The sequence below is a fragment of the Euprymna scolopes genome, chromosome 45 (assembly GCF_053919585.1).
Source record: "Euprymna scolopes isolate OS-2025 chromosome 45, ASM5391958v1, whole genome shotgun sequence".
Classification (NCBI taxonomy): Eukaryota; Metazoa; Mollusca; class Cephalopoda; order Sepiida; family Sepiolidae; genus Euprymna; species Euprymna scolopes.
In genome coordinates, this window is record NC_136526.1 from 61,849,161 (window position 1) to 61,867,229 (window position 18,069).

Here is an 18,069-nt window from a genome sequence, read left to right on the forward strand (position 1 = left end):
TGTTTGTTGGCCCATTCTTCCACTATTATGCATTGGAAGGTCTTAGTGTATTTTTGCCATGTTTTTTTAAGCCAATCTACAGAGCCTTGTTTATCAATATATTCCTGTGAGAGTTCATTCAGAAAATATTTGGCACATTGTTGGTTGGCCCAGTCTCACACTTTTCTGCAATGGAATGTCTTAGTATATTTTTGACGATTCTTTTGGGCAATTACGTTGTTGGTTGGCCCAGTCTCCCACTTTTCTGCAATGGAATGTCTTAAATATTTTTGATTACTCTTTTGGGCAATTTCTGTTGCGGGTTTACTTCCTGTTTCTGTCTCATTTGTAAGACAGTCTCGTTCAAAATGTTTGACCAGTTCTGTGATGGAGGTAGTCCTACTGGCTCTCTTTTCTTGGTGTTCATATACTATTTTATTGTTTGGATTCTGGGAGCTTATTAGATATTGCCCAATGCTCACAATAGTGGTTTGGTGTTGATGGTCTATCTCTGACAAATCCATACTTCCTGCTCATCTTGGTAGATACAGTCTTGGTATGCACTGGTTTCTGTATATTATTCGGTATAATGTTAACATTTTTCTTGTTGTGGCCAGTAAACAATGCCAAAGCTACAGGTCACCACTTGCATAGCTAGTTGGTTAATGGAAGTCACTTTCTTTTTGCTTGTCAGCTGTGTTTTGTACATTTTCCCCCCACACGGCGCACATACTCTTTGCACACCCTTTCTCTCATTCTGCCATGCTGAACTGAATCATTTTCTTCTATGCCAAGATATTTGCATTTTTCCTGCTCTTCTTGGACTCTGACCTCAGTATCCTCATCAAATTGTATGTTTTATATGTGGATCTTCATCCCATTTCTGATGAAGACCTTGGCACATTTATCCAGACTGAATGTCATATCTTTAGAAAAGGTATGCACAATTTGTAATAGCTCACTTATTTTGCCATCTAAACTGGCTTAGATTTCTCTGCCTCTTCCTACGGTCTTCAAGAATGGACCTGTTAATCATCAACTAGTTTTTTGTGCCTAAGCACTTCCTCCTGCATCCTGCCTGTTCTTTTTCAAGGTATACTTCTGAAGAAAGGTGGTCATGAATGCTGTCTGCAACAAGGTCAGTGAGGACTTTATAAGTGATAGTGAAGCAGAAAATTGGCATGTACTTGCTAGGGCGTTGTGTCTTAACAGTTTTAGGTATGAGGGTGGTATCACCTTTCAATAAACATGTTGGTGTTACCTCCTAACCCTTCATCAGTCTAGTGAAGCAGCCATCATAATAAATACAAAAGGGTGTAAGTTTTTAAGCCAGAAATGAGATAATTTGTCAAGTCCATAGTTTTTGGTATTCTGGAATCTATTCAACTTTTGTTTTACTATTGTAGATATTAGCTTTGGTTCTGGCATTTCTGGCTTGTTTTTATTTGTTCTAGCTATATCCTGGGTCCAATTGGCGCAAAAGTTGCTAGGTCCTTCATCCTCAAACAGAGACCTTCAATACACTTCATATCTTGATATTTAGGTAATTCATCCACAGTGATTTTGTCTTTTAATTCCTGAAGAGTTTATTATCATATTTTGCCTGTAGGGGCAATAAGGAATTGTCTTATCTGAGAGTTGAGGGTTGTTATTTCTGACTTTTTATGGTAAAGCTCAGCTTCACTAAACATTAAATATTACCTTTGCCTGGGAAGAAGTTGAAGAATATTTTCCCTCATGTTTTCTGTGTTTGGCTTGAGAATGAATCCATATCAGTGTCCACTTTTCGTCCCTCTCTTATCTATCATCTTGAGAAGGTAGTTGTTTTTCCACTTTCTTCAAAGCTTTCCTCATTATGAGTGTGCATTCTTATGGGACATATTTTCCCATGTAAGAAACCACAAATCGAAGGCAAGAAACTCATGAAACTTTCTTTTCCTCAGTTACATTTTCTTATTCTCTAGACTAACATCTGATTTGATATTTTGCCCAATTTTTCAAACTTTTAATAGTGGTAACAAAACAGCAGTACCTTCTTTTGAACAACAGTCATTTAAGCCTCGTGTTTATTTTTTTTTGTTGCTGCAGTTGTTGATTGAAGCGGGCCAGGGTCTTTTTTTCAAGGCCTCATGGCTGATTCTGATTTGCGTCTGGTATTGCAATCTTGTAACTTTAAGAGAAATGAAGATCTACACAATTGCTTTCCTCTTCCCATCTGGTGCATGAATGAGTTGAGGGGCCGTTTTTATCCTGAGTGCCGTCCTGTCAGTATTTTCTTTGTTTTTACTTTTATTCATTTTGTTTCTCCAGTATGTGTTCGCATATGAATTATCAAGCTCTTTTTCCAAATAAAAGAAGAGTCACATACTTCACAAGAATATGGTTTCTCTCCAGTATGTGTTCGCATATGATGTACCATGTGGTGTTTATCGGTAAAAGAACGGCCACATACTTCACAAAAATATGGTTTCTCTCCAGTATGTGTTCGCATATGTCGCAACACGTGTTGCTTCTTTGTAAAAGACCGGCCACATACTTCACAAGAATATGGTTTCTCTCCAGTATGTGTTTGCATATGTTTCAACATAGTATTTCTTTGTGTAAAAGAAGAGCCACATACTTCACAAGAATATGGTTTCTCTCCGGTATGTGTTCGCATGTGAATGACTAAGTTGTGTTTCCTTGTAAAAGAAAAGCCACATACTTCACAAGCATATGGTTTCTCTCCAGTATGTTTTCGCATATGTATAAACATGGTATTTTTCTGTGTAAAAGAAAAGCCACATACTTCACAAGAATATGGTTTCTCTCCAGTATGTGTTCGCATATGTACCAACAGGTGCTGTTTCTGTGTAAAAGAAGAGCCACACAGTTCACAAGAATATGGTTTCTCTCCAGTATGTGTTCGCATATGAATCACTAAACTGCGTTTACGTGTGAAAGAACGGCCACATACTTCACAAGAATATGGTTTCTCTCCAGTATGTGTTTGCAAATGTATTGCTAAATATTGTTTTCGTGAAAGAGAAGAGCCACATTCTTTACAAGAATTAGGTTTTTCTTTAATATCCGTTCGTATATGATTGCTTTGATCTTTTTTATTTATCAAAGAGCCACACTTTTCACAAGAATATGGTTTCTCTGCAGTATGTGTTCGCATGTGTTCTAACATGTGTTTTTTCCATACAAAAGAGGTACTGCATATTGTACAAGCATATGTTTTCTCTCCCGTATGTGTTCTCATATGTATTTCTAAATATTGTTTTCTTGAAAAAGAAGAACCACACACTTTACAAGAATAAGATTTTTCTTTAGTATCTGATTTAGTGTTCATTTTTTAAGTTCAAATATTTACAATTTTTAGTTTTGTTAGTGTTTATATTCTTTTTTTGTTTTAGAATAAACAGAATGAATAAGAACGATTTTGGTTTAAGTTTAATGGATTCAAAATTTAACAGATCATTTACAATTTATATTTTTCTCCTGTGTCAATGAAAACAGTTACTACAGGCTTTTAATATAATTGATAATATAAGAATTGTGTGCGCAGATGATTAGGTCAATGAATTTACAGTTCAATCAAAATAGAAAACATCTGATGAATAATCAGCGATTGTTTATCCAATGAGATGATATTTACACTTTACGTAAATAACACAATGTAGATATCTAAAACTTCAGATATATTTTCTGTGTATTTTAATTGATAATTTTACAAATCGACTATTTTGTCCCCCAAATTGAGGGTGTCATATGAATGTTCCTTTAAGCTGTGTTTCTTTTCAATAATTTGGATGCCTGAAATATTGCATTTATTAAAAGGCTCATGAGTGCATTAGTCATATGCAATCAAAACTACATTAGTTGTATGAATTTGGAACAATTATTGAATAGATATTTTAAAGATTCAGTAAATGTTTGTACATTTGTTTCAATGGAAACATGTTTTTCAATGTGTGATGGTACATATAAGGTTTTTTCCATGTATTTTCATAAAATTCTCTTTGTGTAGTTTAGAAATGATTTCTCTTATTTTCCGGCTTTTAACTTTGTGCAATTTTCATTGTATTGATTGCTGAATATTCTGCAAAATGAAATAAAGAGAAATTTCAGTAAATAATATAATTTTAGACATGTTCTTTGCAAAATACTAACATGTTAATGTGTATACACATTATTATTAAAATGCTTGTTTTTATATAATCATGAAATACATTTCATATGAAAATGTCTTACAATATGTTAGACTTAAAATCAATACAGATCAATGAATATTGAATAGGATTGAATTAAGGATTCAGTAAGTGTTTGTAGATTCATTTCAATGGAAACGTGTTTTTCAATGTGTTAGGTTATATATATATATATATATATATATATATATATATATATATATATATATATATATATATATATGCTCCTCTCTGTGCCAGCTCACTATAAAATTAAAATAAATCCAAATCAAATCAATACCCAAATTAGGGTGTCATATGAATGTTCCTTTAAGCTGTATGTTTCTTTTCAATAATTTGGATGTTGAAATACTGCATTTATTAAAAGGCTCATGAGTGTATTAATCATATGCACAAAAATGTACATTAGTTGTATGCATTTGAGACAATTATTCTAACGAGTGTTCCATTTATTAAGCCTAAGAGTAGAAGAAATGCATAGTTATCAGTAAAATGTTTGTTTTTATAGGATCATAAAATACATTTCACATGAAAACGTTTTACAATATGTCAGACTTCAAATAAATACAGATTAATGAATATTGAATGAATATGTTAAGGATTCAGTAAATGTTTGTACATTTGTTTCAATGGAAACATCTTTTTACAAATTTATGTTCTTCTCTGTGCCGGCTCAAAATAAAACGAAAAGAATCCAAATCAAATCAATATTGGATGTGAATTGATTGATGAATACTGAACATATAGTTTGTTAATTTTTATGTTTGTTAATTTTTATGTTTGTTAATTTTTATGTTTGTTAATTTTTATGTTTGTTAATTTTTATGTTTGTTAATTTTTATGTTTGTTAATTTTTATGTTTGTTAATTTTTATGTTTGCTAATTTTTATGTTTGTTAATTTTTATGTTTGTTAAATCCAGTGAATATTTATGTATTTTATGATATTTAAACCTTACATATTAACATAATGTACACAGATTCTCACAATTCAGTTATATATAAATCATTTTCTTTGCCATATTTTATTAAGACTAAGAATAGAAGAAATACATACTCAGTTGTTAGGATTTTTTCCATGTATTTTCATAAAATTCTCTTTCATAAAAGGAAAACTCGTTGTTCAGAAGGACAAAATTGCTCTTGTTTTCTGGCTTTTAACATTGTGCAATTTGCATTGTATTGATTACCGGATATTCTGCAAAATGAAATAAAGAAAAATTTCAGTAAATAATATAATTTTGTACATGTTTTTTGCAAAATACTACGATGTTTAGGTGTATACACGATTACTTTTTAAATGGATGAGCTGAAACACAATTCAATAATCATGCACAATTTTTAAAAAGTGCTCAAATTAACTTTTGAATAAAAATATAATCAGAGCATTTGTTGGAATACTTATGCAGAAAATTAATTCTTTTTCATAAATAAGCTTCTTTAGTCATTTTTACGATTTCTTGATTCAGTTTTTTTTTTACTGTTAACCCACACTGTGATAATGTTAGAAATAGATCCAGTGAATATCTGCACATTTTATGATATTTAAACCTTACGTATTAACATAATGTATAGAGATTCTCACAATTCAGTTATATATAAATCATTTTCTTTGCCATATTTACTAATGTGTTTTCGATGTAAGTAATGATATATAATGGCAGCTCACTATAAAACCAAAAGGGTCCACATGAAATCAATATTCGATGTGAATTGATTGATGAATACTCAACATATATGATAGATCCACTGAATGTTTATGCCTTTTATAAGATCATATTTAAACCTTACATATTAACATAACGTGATAAAGTGTGTAGATTCTCACAATTTGGTTAAATAGAAATCATTATTTCAACTATTTCCATATTTAATAAGACTGAGAATAGAAGAAATACATACTCAGTTGTCAGGAATTTTTCAATGTATTTTCATAACATTCTCTTTGTGTAGTTTAGAAGGATATGATTTCTCTTGTTTTATAATTTTATACATGTTCTTTGCAAAATACTAAGATGTTAAGGTGTATACACGATTATTTTTAAAATGGATAAATTAGAGATAAACATCTACATTTTTATCTAAAGGCACAATTAAACGCAATTATTTTTTAACAGCTTTCGTTTAATAAAAATTGCCTCTACTATCGTTGCATTCTCATTTTTTGTAATGTTAAAAAAAAGTTGTTGTGATTAATTACACAATCATGCACAATTATTTTAAAAGTCCTCAAATTCATTTTTGGTTGAACTAAAATTGTAATCAAAATATTTATTGCAATAAAATAAAGGCACAATTATTTTAAAAGTCCTAAAATTCATTTTTGGTTGAACTAAAATTGTAATCAAAATATTTGTTGCAATAAAATAAAGGCACAATTACACAATCATGCACAATTATTTTTTAACGGCTTCAAATTCATTTTTGGTTGAACTAAAATTGTAATCAAAATATTTGTTGCAATAAAATAAAGGCACAATTATTTTAAAAGTCCTCAAATTCATTTTTGGTTGAACTAAAATTGTAATCAAAATATTTGTTGCAATAAAATAAAGGCACAATTATTTTAAAAGTCCTCAAATTCATTTTTGGTTGAACTAAAATTGTAATCAAAATATTTGATGCAATAAAATAAAGGCACAATTACACAATCATGCACAATTATTTTTTAACAGCTTCAAATTCATTTTTGGTTGAACTAAAATTGTAATCAAAATATTTGTTGCAATAAAATAAAGGCACAATTACACAATCATGCACAATTATTTTAAAAGTCCTCACATTCGTTTTTGGTTGAACTAAAATTGTAATCAAAATATTTGTTGCAATAAAATAAAGGCACAATTAAACAATCATGCACAATTATTTTTTAACAGCTTCAAATTCATTTTTGTTTGGAATAAAATTGTAATCAAAATATTTGTTGCAATAAAATAAAGGCACAATTAAACAATCATGCACAATTATTTTAAAAGTCTTCAAATTCATTTTTGGTTGAACTAAAATTGTAATCAAAATATTTGTTGCAATAAAATAAAGGCACAATTACACAATCATGAACAGTTATTTTTTAACGGCTTCAAATTCCTTTTTGGTTGAACTAAAATTGTAATCAAAATATTTGTTGCACTAAAATAAAGGCACAATTAAACAATCATGCACAACTATTTTAAAAGTCCTCAAATTCATTTTTGGTTGAACTAAAATTGTAATCAAAATATTTGTTGCAATAAAATAAAGGCACGATTATTTTAAAAGTCCTCAAATTCATTTTTGGTTGAACTAAAATTGTAATCAAAATATTTGTTGCAATAAAATAAAGGCACAATTACACAATCATGCACAATTATTTTAAAAGTCCTCAAATTCGTTTTTGGTTGAACTAAAATTGTAATCAAAATATTTGTTGCAATAAAATAAAGGCACAATTAAACAATCATGCACAATTATTTTAAAAGTCCTCACATTCGTTTTTGGTTGAACTAAAATTGTAATCAAAATATTTGTTGCAATAAAATAAAGGCACAATTAAACAATCATGCACAATTATTCTTTAACAGCTTCAAATTCATTTTTGGTTGGAATAAAATTGTAATCAAAATATTTGTTGCAATAAAATAAAGGCACAATTAAACAATCATGCACAATTATTTTAAAAGTCTTCAAATTCATTTTTGGTTGAACTAAAATTGTAATCAAAATATTTGTTGCAATAAAATAAAGGCACAATTAAACAATCATGCACAATTATTTTAAAAGTCCTCAAATTCATTTTTGGTTGAACTAAAATTGTAATCAAAATATTTGTTGCAATAAAATAAAGGCACAATTACACAATCATGCACAATTATTTTAAAAGTCCTCTAATTCGTTTTTGGTTGAACTAAAATTGTAATCAAAATATTTGTTGCAATAGAATAAAGGCACAATTACACAATCATGCACAATTATTTTAAAAGTCCTCACATTCGTTTTTGGTTGAACTAAAATTGTAATCAAAATATTTGTTGCAATAAAATAAAGGCACAATTAAACAATCATGCACAATTATTTTTTAACAGCTTCAAATTCATTTTTGTTTGGAATAAAATTGTAATCAAAATATTTGTTGCAATAAAATAAAGGCACAATTAAACAATCATGCACAATTATTTTAAAAGTCTTCAAATTCATTTTTGGTTGAACTAAAATTGTAATCAAAATATTTGTTGCAATAAAATAAAGGCACAATTATTTTAAAAGTCCTCAAATTCATTTTTGGTTGAACTAAAATTGTAATCAAAATATTTGTTGCAATAAAATAAAGGCACAATTACACAATCATGCACAATTATTTTAAAAGTCCTCAAATTCGTTTTTGGTTGAACTAAAATTGTAATCAAAATATTTGTTGCAATAAAATAAAGGCACAATTAAACAATCATGCACAATTATTTTTTAACAGCTTCAAATTCCTTTTTGGTTGGAATAAAATTGTAATCAAAATATTTGTTGCAATAAAATAAAGGCACAATTAAATAATCATGCACAATTATTTTAAAAGTCTTCAAATTCATTTTTGGTTGAACTAAAATTGTAATCAAAATATTTGTTGCAATAAAATAAAGGCACAATTAAACAATCATGCACAATTATTTTAAAAGTCTTCAAATTCATTTTTGGTTGAACTAAAATTGTAATCAAAATATTTGTTGCAATAAAATAAAGGCACAATTACACAATCATGCACAATTATTTTAAAAGTCCTCAAATTCATTTTTGGTTGAACTAAAATTGTAATCAAAATATTTGTTGCAATAAAATAAAGGCACAATTACACAATCATGCACAATTATTTTTTAACAGCTTCAAATTCATTTTTGGTTGAACTAAAATTGTAATCAAAATATTTGTTGCAATAAAATAAAGGCACAATTACACAATCATGTGCAATTATTTTAAAAGTCCTCAAATTCATTTTTGGTTGAACTAAAATTGTAATCAAAATATTTGTTGCAATAAAATAAAGGCACAATTAAACAATCATGCACAATTATTTTTTAACAGCTTTTGTTTTATAAAAATTTCCTCTACAACTATCGTTGCATTCTCATTTTTTTTAATGTTAAAAAAAAGTTGTTGTGATTAATATTAATATAATAATAAAAGTCGCTGCAGCTTTAAAAGTTTCATCCTTGTTTTATTTAAGTTTCCTTAAAATCTTACTATAACATTTACTTTTACGGGGGGGGGCAAACTTTTTAAAATGTTTTCATTTTCTTTTAAAACTTTCAGTCGCATAAAGACATTTTGTATTATTAATGTTAACTTTGTTACATTAAATCGCTTTATTACATGTTTATTGCCACAAGTGCTAATCTGGATTTGCACCAAATTTCCTGTTAATAATTACCTATAACTAACATCTCCAGCCAAAAAATGTCCATAAAAAGGGCCAATAATAAATGCTCACTCGAACACACTGCGTACAACTCAAATTCATTTTTGGTTGAACTAAAATTATAATCAAAATATTTGTTGCAATAATTATCCATGCAGAAATTTATTTCTTTTTCATAAATATTAAAAATCAACAAAAATCAACAAAAGATTTCTAAGTGATTTTCAACATTTAAGAATTTGTTTTTCATGAACATTAAATTAAACAAGAATAAACAAAACATTTCTTGGGGATTTTCAGCATTTCATAATGTTTTCATAAATATTAAAAGTAAACAAAATTCAACAAAAAATTTCTTAGTAATATTTAACATTTCATAATTTTTTCATGAATATTTAAATAAACAAAAATTAACAGAAGATTTCTTAGTGATTTACAGCATTTCATATTTTTTTTCATAAATATTAAAAGTAAACAAAAATCAACAAAAGATTTCTTAGTAATATTTAACATTTCATGTTTTCATAAATATTAAAAGTAAACAAAAATAAACAAATTTCTTAGTAATATTTAACATTTCATTATTTTTTTCATAAATATTAAAAGTAAACAAAAATCAACAAAAAATTTATTAGTAATATTTTATATTTCATAATTTTTTTCATAAATATTAGAATAAACAAAAATAAACAGAAGATTCCTTATTGATTTTCCACATTTCACAATTTTTTCAGAAATATTTAAACAAAAAACAAAAGATTTCTTAGTGATTTTCAACATTTCATAATTTTTTAATAAATATTTAAACAAACAAAAATAAACAACAAATTTCTTGGTGATTTTTAACATTGCATTTTTTTTATAAATATTAAAATAAACACCAGATTCCTTAGTGATTTTGGACATTTTATAATTTATTTTTAATAAATATTAAAAAAAACACCAGATTTCTTAATGATTTTCAACATTTAATAATTTTTTCCATAAATGTTAACATAAACAAAAATCAACATTTCATGATTATTTTTTTTTTACTGTGAACTCATACTCTAATAATGGTAGAAATCGCTGTAAATTCTCAATCCAAAACGACAAGGCATCATAAAAGCTTTATAAATTATTTACAAGATTTAATTTATTTGTGATTTTCACATTCCATAATTATTTTCTTTAATTTAAAATATTTTATAGTTTACAAAGAAATGATTCTTTTGGAGAAGCAACAATATTATATTTATAATCTTTATTTTGTAACACATTTGACTAATGTTTCTCGATGCATTAAATAAATCTAGCAATTTTTCCAATGCTTTTGATTGAACAATGCAAATAAATGTTTGAATATATATTTGAAAATTCTAAGAAATTGAAGAATATATAAATCACCATAATTTTTATAAGTTGCCCAGATTAGCAAGATAAACAAATCTCAATTCTAAATCTATTTCTGACCACAGTTCCTGATTAATGTGCAAGGAATACGTTTAAACCATGCTGTGATAATTGTACAATTCATCCTAAATTCTTAACCCAAAGGTAAAGAGGAATTACTCAAAAAAAGGCATTATAAGGCTTACTTGGACGTCATCAGGGATCTCATCAGATGCCCATTGGGAAATATATTTTCTCTTTCTGCAGAACAGTGTGCAAATGAGACCACTGAATTGTTCAAAGCAGCAATAGAGGCTCATGTTCCCATGCATAAATTTTATAGCAAACCACACTCCCTCAAATAGTTTACTTCTATTTGTGCAGCTGCCATTGCGCAGATTTATCCAATATACAAATAGACAAAAGTTTATAGAAACTAGATTTGTAAGAAAGAAGTAGCGACAGCTAAGAGAGAATACACCTAAAACTACAAGAAAATGCATCAAAACACAAAAATGAGGAACCTGTGATTCTAGAAAATCGATAACTGTTGTAAATAACAGGCAATCAACAATTCCCCACTATCCAACAACCATGATATTGTTTGTGTTGATCTAATCACTATCCAACAACCATGATGTCGTTTGTGTTGATCTAATCACCATCCAACAACCACGATGTTGTTTGTGTTTATCTTATCACTATCCAACAACCATGATGATCCTCATTCAATACCTGGAAGCAGAAGACAACTTCAATTAATCACCACAACTGAGAAAGCTAACATAAGTTTGCTTCACTCTTAACTGGACCAAGCAAACCACTCCCTCCCTTATTTTCCTTTGTGGACTGATACCACACAAGATGATCTGAGAATCGCTCCTTCTCAGGTGCATGATATCGTAAAAACCTAGACACCTCAAAAGCATGTGGAATTGATCTCATCCCGGCTATACTATTAAAAAAATGCTCTGCTGAGGTTGCTCTCGTCGTCTTCAAACTTTAAAACAATGCCTTAACTAATCTTGCTTTATGCCAAGGCTGCTGCGAAGAAGATGGGCTCTCTTTACTGTGCTAGAAAATTGATTATGCTTGAAAGTATCCTGTACATCAGCAAGGTCACCATTTTCTCATGTCTGGAGTATTGTTGTCCCATTTGGGCTGGTACATCTAGTCTCTAACTCCTGGACAGGGTTCAAAAGAGAGTCGCAAACCTGATAGGTCCTGAACTTCATCTAATCTTCAACCTCTATCCCATCGAAAAAGTATTGCATCCTTCTGCCTGGTTTACAAATATTTTAATGGTGGATGCTCTTACAAACTACCCCCTTCATGTAAATACCTTGACAAAGTCAACAAGCAGCAAGGTCCCATCCTTACAAAGTAAAGATCCCTAAATGTTAGAAAGCTTTATATTGATAGTTTCGACCTCAGAACTGCTAGACTTTGGAATTCCCACCCGGTTTCCTGCTTCCCAACAGTACTGACATGCAGAAGTTCAAGTGTTATGCAAACAAACATCTTACTGCTGAACTCCCTATATGGAATCCCTGCAACTCATGCCACTGATAGTACCTATTTACTATGCCTCCCCACGGGACAGAGTTAGACACCAAGGTCGTTTTTTAACGTGGAGAAAAGGTACAAAAATAAAAATTGTCTCAGTCGTGAAGGATTTCTCCTCCACCGAAAGAGAACAAGAAAGCCCCCTACATCAAAGTAGCATTTTGCTTTGTTCGGGTTGCAAATGTAATTAAAAATATTTATCTGATATGCCATAAAACAAAACCAAATAAAAATCATTCATCCTTTTAACAGGACAAAAAATGAAAATATCTAATATGCATGTAATAAATCTGGCAATTCATTTCCCATACTTTTTTAAAACTTTTTCATATATGTCACAATATATTTCATATATTTACCTGTAGTAAATAATGTTTTCGTTGAAAATGATTTTCACTTAAATGAAAAATGAATAAGTATTATTTTGAAGAAACAATAAACAAGATGTTTCAAATTTATGTAACAGTTTTATCCGTATTGGCATAGGGTCGTTTGTATCATGTAATATGGCTATGATATCTGTAATAAATATCGGATGTTTTGCTTCTATAAAAACAATTGTAATTAAAAACTTATACAATAATTTAGTAATGTGGACAAATATCAATCCGTTATTGAATAGATTAAGGTAGCTAAGCATATGTGTTATGTTTGATGAAAAAAATTGACTGTTGGTCTCCATACATATGTTCATGGTTTGCAAGTAGTAAAGTGAGAAATAATGGAGTTTTGCATTTAAACAAAAGTCGTATTTACAACATTAATTAGTGACATTTACTGGAATTTTACTGGAATGAAAAGGGGGAAGACTTGCAGTCATATTTCTCCACCAAGTAGAACATGCTGAAACACTATCGTCATTCTTACAGCTTCTACACCATATTAAGCAAGAGAATTTGTTGGACGATTACAGCGATACTTTATTGTTGGGTGGATTTTTACCATAAACTAATGTTTGAGCTTCTGTAATTGCTATTCACGCCGATGGCTGTCATCAATCAGCACAAAGCAAAAGTGGTTTATAGTAGATGAGAGCTATTCATTTCAATTGAGGCCAGACAGGAATCAGAACATTAATGACGTAACTATTTCTCCAGTACATAACATGCTCAAGATCAGAGGAGAGAGAAACAAAGAGAACTTGGTCGTATATGGCTTTCGATATGTTGCCATAGATGGAAGTGTTGTAAGCATAAATATCTATTATCTTAGGACGTGACTCCAGCATTAATACTGAGTTTCTGATTTCTGCCATTAACCACTACTCTTATGAATCTATTAGAAAAAAATGATTTATAAACTGACAAGGCATTTCTAACAACACCGTAGCTGGAGACTTTGTGGCATACCCTATCAAAGTCCTTTGATATGTCATGAGCTATTTGCCTTGAAAGGAAGCCCCCATCGAGGGATTTGCTAATCCTATGAGATATGACTTTTAGCACACATTCTGAAGATCTAGCAGGATGGAAACGATATATTATGTCACTAAGGTTATTTTTGCTGAGGTGGTTGACTACTTCTCTATTTAACACAGATTCAGCAACTTCCTTACGATGCACAGGAGACCGATATGTCTGTATTGAGAGGTAGATAACCAATCACCTGAATTTTTCAATACAGTACATACTGATGAGGTTTTCAGAGCTGTTGGAAAGCAATTTTCCATAAGGCAACGCTTAAATAGCTTTGTAAGTATAGGAGCTAGTTCTGGTTGAAGCTTTTTCAGCACAATAATTTGAATGCCATCAGAGCCAGTTGCTTTACTGGAATCAAGGTTTTTGATTAGCTCAGCAACATCATGCACAAATATTTGTAAATCGCAAAACATGTTTACAGAAAGGAGGAAATGCGAGGGCTGAGTAACTCTGATCACATAGAGTAGAATTACCTGCAAAGTTCATGCCAAAGAGTTGGGCTTTGTTTGCTGCTGACGAGAGTACCTCAGGTTCATTGATGATCATTGGGATAGAGCACATGCTTCTATTCAGGACGTTGTTTGTTATTTGCCAAACTGGAACCAAGCCGCTGATCAGCTACTTTGGACTTGACAGACTGAGCATACAACTCTCGCGCATTCTTTATTACTCTTTTACAGTGGTTGCTGGCAGTCCTGAAGCCTATGTTTTACTATAATACTTTCTTACCTAAAACTGCTAGACTTCAAATTCTTCCCTCTTTCCTGCTTGACTCTTAATATTATACAGATATTTAAATATAATGCAACCAGATATCTTGCTGCTCAACTCGCTCCAGTGTCCTTGTAGTTATAATCTTAAACATCCAAATGGCAATATGTCTTGTTTGGAGTGACTAATAGTACAAAAGTGAATTAATTACATAGAGGATAATGTGATGGCAAGGAAATACAGTTACAATATTAGAAACAGTTTAATAAGGGTTTGTTTCGCAAGTGATGCTAGACATCTCTCAATCTATTCAGTGTAGTGTTACATTCATATTCCTCAGCTTCAGCCACAACCACATTCACCACCACAGAAAGGTGATAAAGCAGTTCATCAAAGTTCTTTTTTATTACATTACGATTATTCACCCAATTTTTTAATGATAGTGTGATCATGCAAATAAATTAATTAACAGGAGCTTTCACAAGCTTATTTTTAAAGTGCTGAGAATTTTTGTTCTTTCTGTATATTTATTGTATTTTAGTTTTAAAGAAATACTTAGTGATCCATTATTTTAAAGATGCTGAGAATTTTTGTTCTTTCTGTATATTTATTGTATTTTATTTTTAAATAAATACTTTGTGATCCATTATTTTTAAGGTGCTGAGAATTTTTGTTCTTTCTGTATATTTATTATATTTTAGTTTTAAAGAAATACTTGGTTATCCATTATTATTGTTAAGATGCTGAGAATTTTTGTTGTTTCTGTATATTTATTGTATTTTATTTTTAAAGAAATACTTGGTGATCCATTATTTTTAAGATGCTGAGAATTTTTGTTGTTTCTGTATATTTATTGTATTTTATTTTTAAATAAATACTTGGTGATCCATTATTTTTAAAGGGCCGAGAATTTTTGTTGTTTCTGTATATTTATTGTATTTTAGTTTTAAAGAAATACTTGGTGATCCATTATTTTTAAGATGCTAAGAATTTTTGTTCTTTCTGTATATTTATTGTATTTTTAAAGAAATACTTGGTGATCCATTATTTTTAAGATGCTGAGAATTTTTGTTCTTTCTGTATATTTATTGTATTTTAGTTTTAAAGAAATACTTGGTGATGCATTATTTTTAAGATGCTGAGAATTTTTGTTCTTTCTGTATATTTATTATATTTTAGTTTTAAAGAAATACTTGGTGATCCATTATTTTTAAGATGCTAAGAATTTTTGTTCTTTCTGTATATTTATTGTATTTTTAAAGAAATACTTGGTGATCCATTATTTTTAAGATGCTGAGAATTTTTGTTCTTTCTGTATATTTATTGTATTTTAGTTTTAAAGAAATACTTGGTGATCCATTATTTTTAAGATGCTGAGAATTTTTGTTCTTTCTGTATATTTATTATATTTTAGTTTTAAAGAAATACTTGGTGATCCATTATTTTTAAGATGCTGAGAATTTTTGTTCTTTCTGTATATTTATTGTATTTTATTTTTACAGAAATACTTGGTGATGCATTATTTTAAAGATGCTGAGAATTTTTGTTCTTTCTGTATATTTATTGTATTTTATTTTTAAAGAAATACTTGGATATCCATTATTTTTAAGATGCTGAGAATTCTTGTTCATTCTGTATATTTATAATATTTTAGTTTTAAAGAAATACTTGGTGATCCATTATTTTTTAGATGCTGAGAATTTTTGTTCATTCTGTATATTTATTGTATTTTATTTTTAAAGAAATACTTGGTGATCCATTATTTTTAAAGGGCCGAGAATTTTTGTTCTTTCTGTATATTTATTGTATTTTAGTTTTAAAGAAATACTTGGTGATCCATTATTTTTAAGATGCTAAGAATTTTTGTTCTTTCTGTATATTTATTGTATTTTATTTTTAAATAAATACTTGGTGATCCATTATTTTTAAAGGGCCGAGAATTTTTGTTCTTTCTGTATATTTATTGTATTTTAGTTTTAAAGAAATACTTGGTGATCCATTATTTTTAAGATGCTGAGAATTTTTGTTCTTTCTGTATATTTATTGTATTTTATTTTTACAGAAATACTTGGTGATCCATTATTTTAAAGATGCTGAGAATTTTTGTTCTTTCTGTATATTTATTGTATTTTATTTTTAAAGAAATACTTGGTGATCCGTTATTTTTAAGATGCCGAGAATTCTTGTTCATTCTGTATATTTATTATATTTTAGTTTTAAAGAAATACTTGGTGATCCATTATTTTTAAGATGCTGAGAATTTTTGTTCTTTCTGTATATTTATTGTATTTTATTTTTACAGAAATACTTGGTGATCCATTATTTTTAAGATGCTGAGAATTTTTGTTCTTTCTGTATATTTATTGTATTTTATTTTTAACGAAATACTTGGTGATCCATTATTTTTAAGATGCTGGTAATTTTTGTTCTTTCTGTATATTTATTATATTTTATTATTAAAGAAATACTTGGTGATCCATTATTTTTAAGATGCTGAGAATTTTTGTTCTTTCTGTATATTTATTATATTATAGTTTTAAAGAAATACTTAATTATCCATTATTATTGTTAAGATGCTGAGAATTTTTGTTCTTTCTGTATATTTATTATATTTTAGTTTTAAAGAAATACTTGGTGATCCATTATTTTTAAGATGCTGAGAATTTTTGTTCTTTCTGTATATTAATTATATTTTAGTTTTAAAGAAATACTTGGTGATGCATTATTTTTAAGATGCTTAGAATTTTTGTTCTTTCTGTATATTCATTGTATTTTAGTTTTAAAGAAATACTTTGTGATCCATTTCTTTTAAGATGCTGAGAATTTTAGTTTTTTCTGTAAATTTATTGTATTTTATGTTTAAAGAAATAATTGGTGATCAATTATTTTTAAGATGCTGAGAATTTTTGTTCTTTCTGTATATTTATTGTATTTTATTTTTAAATAAATACTTGGTGATCCATTGTTTTTAAGGTGCTGAGCATTTTTGTTCTTTCTGTATATTTATTGTATTTTATTTTTAAAGAAATACTTGGTGATCCATTATTTTTAAGATGCTGAGAATTTTTGTCCTTTCTGTATATTTATTGTATTTTAGTTTTAAATAAATACTTGGTGGTCCATTATTTTTAAGATGCTGAGAATTTTTGTTATTTCTGTATATTTATTGTATTTTATTTTAAAAGAAATACTTGTAGATCCATTATTTTAAAGGTGCTGAGAATTTTTGTTCTTTCTGTATATTTTTTGTATTTTATTTTTAAAGGAATACTTGTAGATCCATTATTTTTAAGATGCTGAGAATTTTTGTTATTTCTGTATATTTATTGTATCTTATTTCTAAATAAATACTTCGTGATCCATTATTTTTAAGATGCTGAAAATTTTTGTTCTTTCTGTATATTTATTGTATTTTATTTTTAAATAAATACTTGGTGATCCATTATTTTTGAG

General features: G+C 28.6%; 1 protein-coding gene and 1 long non-coding RNA gene across 3 annotated transcripts in view; one reads left to right on the forward strand and one right to left on the reverse strand.

Annotated features, from left to right (window-relative positions):
* Nucleotides 1–18,069, forward strand: part of LOC145269818 (uncharacterized) — a 343,013-nt gene that overhangs the window by 210,271 nt on the left and 114,673 nt on the right. The gene's annotated exons all lie outside the window — the stretch shown is intronic.
* The window catches only part of LOC145269817 (uncharacterized), a 114,630-nt gene that overhangs the window by 88,808 nt on the left and 7,753 nt on the right, over nucleotides 1–18,069 (reverse strand). Inside the window, exons 2-3 of one of the 2 annotated variants that reach the window (XR_013865254.1) lie at nucleotides 5,228–5,368; nucleotides 2,045–4,063 (exon numbers count right to left, since the gene is read on the reverse strand). The exons of the other annotated variant lie outside the window; for it this stretch is intronic. The gene's annotated coding sequence lies outside the window, so the exon portion shown is untranslated. Of the gene's footprint in view, nucleotides 1–2,044; nucleotides 4,064–5,227; nucleotides 5,369–18,069 lie in introns of those variants that run through there. 2 annotated transcript variants of the gene reach the window in all.